At 42.5% G+C, this 8,649-nt stretch overlaps 1 protein-coding gene across 4 annotated transcripts in view; it reads left to right on the top strand.

Moving 5' to 3' along the window:
- The first annotated feature begins 342 nt into the window (after positions 1-342).
- Positions 343-8,649, top strand: part of pros (prospero) — a 130,121-nt gene continuing 121,814 nt past the window's right edge. For 3 of the 4 annotated variants that reach the window (XM_043416010.1, XM_043416013.1, XM_043416009.1), the window contains exon 1: positions 343-1,411. The gene's annotated coding sequence lies outside the window, so the exon portion shown is untranslated. The remainder of the gene's footprint in view (positions 1,412-8,649) is intronic. The other variant, XM_043416011.1, reaches the window with a different exon arrangement.

Genomic DNA, 8,649 nt, shown 5'->3' with positions numbered 1-8,649 from the left:
CTCTCTCTCTCTCTCTCGCTCGCGTTGTAAAAGTGACGAACCGGAACGCTCATCGATTCTCTTTCTCACTCGCTCGCGCACAATCTTTCCCGCTTGCCCTCGAGCTTTTTGCGTTCGTTCTCTCGCTTCGTGCTCTCATATAACGTCGCGCAAGGCATTCACCGGGTGTATCGCGTCCCCCACCGCGCTCTGCGCACAGCAGCATCGCACCGTCGGCTTCTCTTCTCACTCGCCGTCTCTTTCTCTCTCCATCTTTCTATCAGTCCCCACTTCCTTCGGTGCGATATAGTCGCGGTATCGTCGCAAGCTTCCACCAGGATCAACCTCGTCTTCCTCTTGCCCCGCTTACCCTTGCCCGATGAAAGTGTCTTTTTCCAACTTTTACAGAGCTTTCTCAACATTCCTCTCTCCCTTTCACTCTCGCCGCGTACCCAGCACTGAATCCCTCTCTCATTCTCTCTCTCTCTCTCACCTTTACACCCGGCTTCTTGTACTTTCCCTTACATGTAGTTGCTCCGCATAATTCGCAGATAGAAACCTTCCGAGTACCCCTTTCTTACCCTCTCCGCTCACCGTCTCTTCCTTGCTCTCCCTTACATGCCGATTCGTTTCTCCTCTTTCCACGTTAGATTCCTTCTCTCTCATAACCGCAGGTCTTTCGTGACTTGCGCAAGCTTGCGATAGTAGACGACAGGGGCGCCACTGTACGGGCCAGAGGGGCCACCGGCTGCTGGCTGGCGCGTGGTCTCCGCTACAGCATCCGCGATCTTCTCCGCCTACGCGAGAGACCGGCCACCACCGCCAGTGCGCCCGCAAGCCCGCAAGTTCGCGCGACTCGACGCGCACCGTGTGCAACGCGCGCACGAGGCACGATAAACGTAGAGAGCGTGCAGCGAGAGGTGGTTTGTAGGAAACCCCGTAACACGAGACAGGCCGCTTTTTACCCCCGAGTTACGCGGCGACTAAGGACATATTAAGAAAACGGGAGAACGCCTCAGAAAAACGAAAAAAAAAAAATAAATAAATCATTGATAAATAAAAAGAAAAAACTTGAAAAAAATATACAAAAAATTGCGGAAAAAATCAAGAAAAAAAATCTGAAAAAAATCTTTAAAAAACGAAATAACAAGAAAAATATTGAAAAAAAGAAAAAAAAAAACAAATGTAAAAAGTATTGAGTGACAAACAAAAGTTTAATCGTGATATAAAACGTGAACAGTTGCGCAACAGGAAGGGTTAGCGCCACACCGAAACAACTTACGGGAAAAACAGTGATTTTTTGTTTTTTTATTATTATCGAAACCGGTTGATCGAGCAGCCAAACTACAAGGATCCATCGGAACGTCCTCCTCGTCGTCTTTCTCGTCCTCGTTCTCATCTCAAAGACAGAGCGCGCGGCTAAGCTGAAAGGGTGAGTAGTAAAACGCGGCAAAAATAAAATTTCAAATTTTTCGTTTTTTTCTCCGCCGTTCCTATTTTCTTTTCCCTACACCCGGATCATCAACCTTTTACTTGTTTTTCAACCTCGTCTTACAACGCTTCTCTAGGATTTGCCATTTCGTCCGTTACTAAAGGTTAGGTCGTATACCAAAGACATTGGAACATAAATACTGCGAAATGAAGACGTCCGAATCAGTGATGCGTGATAAAATTAGTGACCGAAAGGTGTGAATGGTGTGCTACTCTGTGACTGGTGACCGGCATTTGGATATACTACCGTAAACACACATTACCAAGCTCACCAGGAGTTCGCGATCGTTGGATATTCCGTTACTCCCGCCAGGTTGACGGAGACTTAAACAAACGTGGTGTCGACCTTCGAATTTTGAAAACATTAACGACCACTCCACTCCCCGCTCACGACTATGCATCTCGTGAACGAGTTGTTTTTTGAGTGACACCGGAAAAACATCATTAAACTGAAACTTTGCTAAAATAAGTTTATCAAATACTATTCCCTTCACTAAATAAAAATTTTACCAATTATAAAGAAAAATACCAGAATTTAAACGATAAAGTTTCAATAATTATGGAATCAATTAACTGAGCATAAATTTCGATTTTTATCATAATAACGAAATACTTCAACTAACGATCAGGAGATCCAGTTGGAACGCGAGCCTTGTTCACTAAGATTGATTTATCGTAGCGAACTAATTTTCATAAAATAGTTGACAGTGATTCGAAATAATAATACAACGTTTGGCTTTGTAAGAATTTAAAAAAATAATCACACATACATTTACATTCGTCGACGTGAGATTCCCAAATTCATGATGCTAAAAGTGCTTCGTCTTCGTTCGAGCCAATTGAAGTTAAATTCCATTCTTTTTTCCGTCGGCTTATGGAAATATATTTTAACCTGAATTTTATAGAAGAATTCATACTTTTATCTCGGTTTGCAAGCTTCAAAAAGTTCTTATTGATTCTTACCATTGATCCGAATGCAAAATGTTAAATATAATGGAACAGAGGTTTTGGTCGTTGTCATTTTCATTGAAAATGTCGCGGTTTGCAGTAGTGATGGCTCGTAGTGGTCAGGCATTGAGAGACCGGGCAGTTGTGTTCCGCTCCCGTCGGCAAGTACATCTGACCATCGAGTCCACTCGCTAAAACGTTGTTTCCATCTCGCTATAAAACCACGTTCTGTTGCCATGACACTGTCGAGTGGTGAACATTCTGTGTTTATTCATCGCGGTAACATCTCGTCAAAAAAACGTACTAAATTCTTGTAGCCCTTTGACCGTCGAAAAATCTATTTTTTAAAATCGGGATCCCAAAAGAAAGAATGACATGGTAGTAATCGAGTTGAAACTTTGAAAAATAACGTGAAATTAGAAAATTAGTGAATGGCGAGGTTCGGTGTACTCGGGACACGATTGAGGAAGAATGTGAAACTTTTTTCATTTCGGTGATCCGGCTATTCGAATTATGAGCGTTGATCGTGCGATAAGAAATGTGTTCACATTTATATTCACGTTGAAAGAGTTGAGTTTCATTGACAAAAATTAAATTTTACCACATGAAAATTCAAGTTCCAATTTTTAAGATTTTAAAAAATGTTCATCAACAACGATGTTTGATGTTATGAAAAAAATGAAATGAATTTCCGTTGGAGTAGATAGAAAGAAGTAACGATGATTGTCGTCCTGATAAAGTTGTAACAAAAAGCGCCGTGGCTCGACCGCTGACGAGTGAAGAAAAATATGTTTCAATCGTTCCCGGTTGCATGGAAACTTATATCGCGATGGCCAGTGATCTTCCTTATTGTTGACAAGCGATCGAAGACTCTGTCATTAATCGAATCACTTTTCACTCGAAAACATTGTTTTTCAAACTCAAATAAAACTTCATCTTCAATCACGAGGATCCCTTTTTACAATTTCCATAATAACATATTAAGCTTTTTCGAGATCACGTTGAACATGAAACTTTGTGTTAAACAAGACGAACTCGAATCTCGTGTCGCAGAATCGAATAAATTTGCCTTGCGGAATAAAACTGTTCACAAGTAACTTCATGAGAGTCGAGGAACGGACTAAGATCACAGAAAATATGAGGACGATGAAGCGAACTCGTGTCGCCGGTACAACTTGTCAGCACAGCCGTTACGTCAAACGCGAGAAGGGTTGAAAAAGTAGGAACTGGACGATCCGGATTATGGTGTGGTAATGGGATGGTTTCATGAACACCAAATCGTCTTCGTTCTCTCTCTCTCTCTCTCTCACTCACTTTCGGTTGTAGCTGCGAGTGCATGTAGACCGGTGCGCGTGGTCGAACGAGTAGTCGATCGATGCTCTCGTGTATAAACAGCTAATGATGAAACGAATTGTGTCATAAACAATCGATGTGATAGTGGGGGAACGACAAAACAGATACAGGAGGGTATCGTGTCTGGCAAAAGTATAAATGAGAGCTGATCGTCAATGAGGTGGGGGAGATCGAACAATCAAGCGCTGGAAGGTGGGGAAGGGGAGGGGGGGGGGGGGCGTTGAGGGTCGATGCATCCAAAACCATATGAGTGTTAAAAGTACATCACGCTTATTTCCGTTCCAATAACCTTTTCATAACGCAACGTTGAAATAATGGGTTAATTTGCTTAGTCCACCCGATCGGCTATTGGAAACTTACCACTTCTTCGAATATCTTTACGAAATCTTTTCTTCATCTTCCCTACTTTCTCAGCTACAAAGATCCAACATTTTTGCTTTTACGCTGCCTCACTTTGCGTCGATGCAATTAACGTTTCTTTGAATGAGGAGTAAAGCATTTTACTCGTGTTATTCCGGAAAAGTAGTTTTTTTCATATTTCATTTGGAATGAATGATGTTTGACAGGAATACCGAGTCGACTAAGTGCTTTGAGTTGCCACCGTATTTCACTAGAGTCAAAAGTTCGGAGTTGGTCAGAGCCCATTATCAATGACATCCACACACTTTCGAAGCGATCTGGACTGAAAATCTTGCTGCGTGTGACTAATTTAAGGAAGTATGACCAAGAATGGTGGAATGATTTTTTCGATGATTTCGATACTCTTAGTTATTTTCGACTGGCATAAAATCAGTGATCAGTGGATTGCTGACAGTGCAAATCAGTTTGAAGCAAAAGATTTCGGATTTTCACGTATTTTTTCTCTCGATTAAAAAGTTGCCTCGAATGTTGAGAAAAAGTAATAAAGAGGAAAACCATGGAATAAATAGTAAATATCAACGGAGAATTTGTTTGTGAAATATTGATACGAATTTGAAATCGAAACTGAACCAGGATTTGAGGACCAAACAGTAACTTCATTCTGCCACCTGGAAACAAAAAGTACTTGTTTTCATTTTCATTTCGTTCGATGTTAATGGACTATCGGTTGAAAATTTAATGACGTTGGTAAAACTGAAAATGGCAAAGATTCTGAGAATGCGTGCATTGGACAATGGTTGTACGATATTGAACAATCGTACAAGGCTTACGAGGTCGAGCAGTTTGGATTGGAAAATGGGATTGAATGACACTTTATAAGGTCGATGGATGATTGAGGCTCATTTGTTAATGATATCTCAACGACTCGTGGGGATTGAAACTAGCTCGTGCTTTCCTTTCCATCAGCATCAAGTACCCATTATTATAGATGTACGAGGGTCGAGCAACGACCAAGGCCATTTTCGTTGAAATTATTGTTCATAAGATCGACGCATATTCTTATCGAAGGCGTGTATTATCCCATGATGTTTAAATTTAAGAATATTTCCTGAGGATTCAAAAACTATTATAGAATTGAAACATCGTATTGATACTATAAAGTTGAGAAACGAGTTACTTTCGTTCGATTTGTTCACTCCTCGTTTGAGCCATGGATTGGACTGTTTTTTTGCAAAAGTTAAAAATTCCATTTTTTCAAGCACAAAAACAAAAATCATAGTGCCACTGAGCCATATTTTTGTCACTTGTAACACTCGGTAAAATCAAAAAAGAAAAAATTCTTGAAAATATATTCCCTAAAGAAGCTGCTCCGATCTTGGAAAAGTAAAGAAAATATATCATATTTTCATCGAATAAAAAAACTGCAACTTGTGTGAAAAAAAAAATTAATCGTAAAATCCACGAATTTTTCTCTTATCCAAATGAGAAGTCCTTGTAGAGTAAAAATCATTAAAAAAAAAACTGCGAGTTGTGCGTGAGAAAAAATGTCACGCAGAACAAAACAAGTTCAGATTCACGAAACACCGAAAAAAAATTCGACGTCGTTGAGGATCGAGGAGAGTAAAAGTCCGAAGATAATTCTTGAGACAAACTGACAAAGTTCCTTAGCAAATATAAATCAGAGGCGGTGTGATCCGTGGCGTTCGACTTTCATCTAGTTGTGAAACGCTGGTCACGATATCAGCGAGAGCATAAAAAGAGCGTGGGACAGAGCGGGGGGATGGCGATGTACCGATAAGGATAAAAACAAAAAAAAACAAGGTATCGAATAAAAAAGTAGAGTATAGACCAAAAAGAGACGGGGGAAAAAGAGCAAATAGTGAAAAAAAAAAAATGGTTGGCTGCCCCCGAAAGGATCGACGTTCCGGTATTTCAGGGAGGAATGGGACATTTCCATATATAGAGTATCGTACATTCTGAGTGTTGATCGAGGAGAAGGGGTTGACGATATGTTGCACCGATCGGCAAAAGAAGGAAGAGGGACAATGAGGAAAGAGTTGTTTGTGTGTGTGTGTGTGTGTGTATGTGTGTATGTGTGTGTGTGTGTGAGTGAGATGTTGAAGGGCAGGTGAAGGGAAGGAAGGGTGTGGTAGTGGTGGATGATCAAGGGACAGGAGAGCAAGTCGGAGGGTGAGTGGGTTAACTGTAAAACTCGATTGTCCGTGTTTTTATCTTAAGACGAGCGGGAGAGATGTCGGGGAGACTTAGTCGGTGGAGTAGGGGAAAATATGTAGGAAGACAGGAGCGATTGAGAAAGGGGGTTGTTGGAGAGGAAGAGTAAAAGAGAGAAAGAGAGAGAGGGGTGGGGGGGGGGGGGACAGGGTTAGAAAGTGTAAGGGGAAGAAGCGCTGGTTCGGGAGACGTTGGAGGGAGGTGAGGCATCGAGGTACGTGTACGACTTGTGTGTTATATGCGGTAAGCGAGAAAGCGAAAGAGAGAAAGAGAAACGTGGCGTAGGAGAAGTAAAGGATTCGTGCGAGAAGGGGTTAAATACTCCCCTACAACGAGGAGGAGCGCGCGAGTGTACTCGCGGAGGGGTAGTGTTTCGTCGTCGTCGTAATCGTCGTCGACGAAGCGAGCCGTCAGAGGGGTGGTTTTTCCCTCGAAAGAGAGTGGTGGTAGTTTCCCGCCGTTTCGTTATGGGATATTGGGAATGAAGGCAGAGAGAGAGAGAGAGAGAGTGAAAGAGAGAAGCCGAACGCGCGCGCTGGGTATAAATATAGAAAGAGAGCACAAGTTTATGAATACCCGAAGAGGGGTAGTGGAGACTAGTAGTTCTGGCGCTGCTGTGTGACCGTTACTAACGCTCCTCATCGGCGGAGGCTGTATCTACTGGAGGGGATAAGACTACCCTTCGGAGTGCGTTTGCGCGCGCGCTATACACGACGCGTGGAGGTGGCATCCGTCGTCGGCTCTCCTGCTAAGGGCTGCTTCCACCGTACACGACGGGGTTATAACGAAGAGAAAGAGCAAGCGAGAGAAAGATATAAAGAGAGTGTGCGACGGAGAAAGAAATATATATATATATAAAGAGAGAGAGAGAGACAGAGAAAGAGAGAGAACGAAACATACAAAGAGAGGCAGATAAAGCAAGATGGAGTTTTCGCGTTATACTCGAGGTGGGGACCAACGCGTCGTCCAACCGTACGTGTACAGGGTTAGGGTGGTCTTTAGGTCTGTCAGTAGCAAAGCGGCGGCCTCATCATACGGAGCTGCTGGCTGACCAGCTAGGCCGAAATCACTTAAGACGCGTTCCTTGTAATATAACCACCGCTACACGCGCTCAACCCACCCCTCCCTTACCACGACCATCCCCCACATACACATTCTCCCCCTACCCACTTAGGGGCATAAACACCTTCATATATATATATATATACATATGCATATATGTGTATGTGTCCACCCATGCATATATGTATATGTATATACATTCATTTACATTTACTAGTACGACTATGGATACACACGTGTATACATACGTTTGAGCACACATGTACACGTAAGCAGCGCGGGACGGACTTGGGACGTGGTGTATTATATACTTGCATTATTATCTCTCTCTCAATATATATACACACGCATCGAGATATACGCTGGTGAACACACACACACACACACACAACACACACACACAACACACACACACAGACATAAATACGCTGTGCGATAGGAGAACGCAAACGATAAAGAGATCACTCGCTCTTGGACAATTGGGTCTAGTGCACAAATGTACCGAGCATTTGCCACTGCACACACGCACATGCACACATACGTGTTGACAACAACCGGATTACGATAAGCAGTGATACGACTAATTGACAAATTGCGAGGAATCATTAATCGACGTTTTGATATAATGATACGCCAACGTTCAACAGCACGTGATACGAGTTCCTCATTATATTACCCGCTCGGCCACAACATAACCGTGATTTTTGTTACCTCGTGAAATCGGTCGCTAAGAAACTCGAGGAGATTGAGTGTGAAAATAGTTACAGAACGACAACTGATATGGATCCAACCGAAAAAGCAGCCCCATCCCCCCCGTGCTCAACCCCGTGAAAGTGTCAACAGTAGGGGTTGAAAGGAGCGAGACGGAGGATACGTTAGAGTCGAGAGGGAGGGAAAGACAGAGAGAAAGGGCGAGAGCTAAGACTCTGCTGGATCGTTTTGTCTCTTCTGTTTTAATCGTAACGTCACGCTGGACGAGGGAGGATCGCCTAACGTGATGACGTCTCGGCGACTTCGTGAACTCTGACCAATCTTCGTTCATTAACTTTCTTCTCAGTCTCAACGCTATTATCATTATTATTATTGCTTATTTATTTGTTTGTATAAATATTTATTATTTTTTTTATTGAATATATACGACAGCATAAACAAGCTCGATATTCGTGAGTGCCGCTGCGTGATTAAAGTGAAAAAAAAGAAAATGTAAAAACGAAAGTGTGTCTC

This window comes from Venturia canescens, chromosome 4 (genome assembly GCF_019457755.1).
Source record: "Venturia canescens isolate UGA chromosome 4, ASM1945775v1, whole genome shotgun sequence".
Taxonomy (NCBI): Eukaryota; Metazoa; Arthropoda; class Insecta; order Hymenoptera; family Ichneumonidae; genus Venturia; species Venturia canescens.
This window is presented reverse-complemented; position numbering and strand designations above follow the sequence as displayed.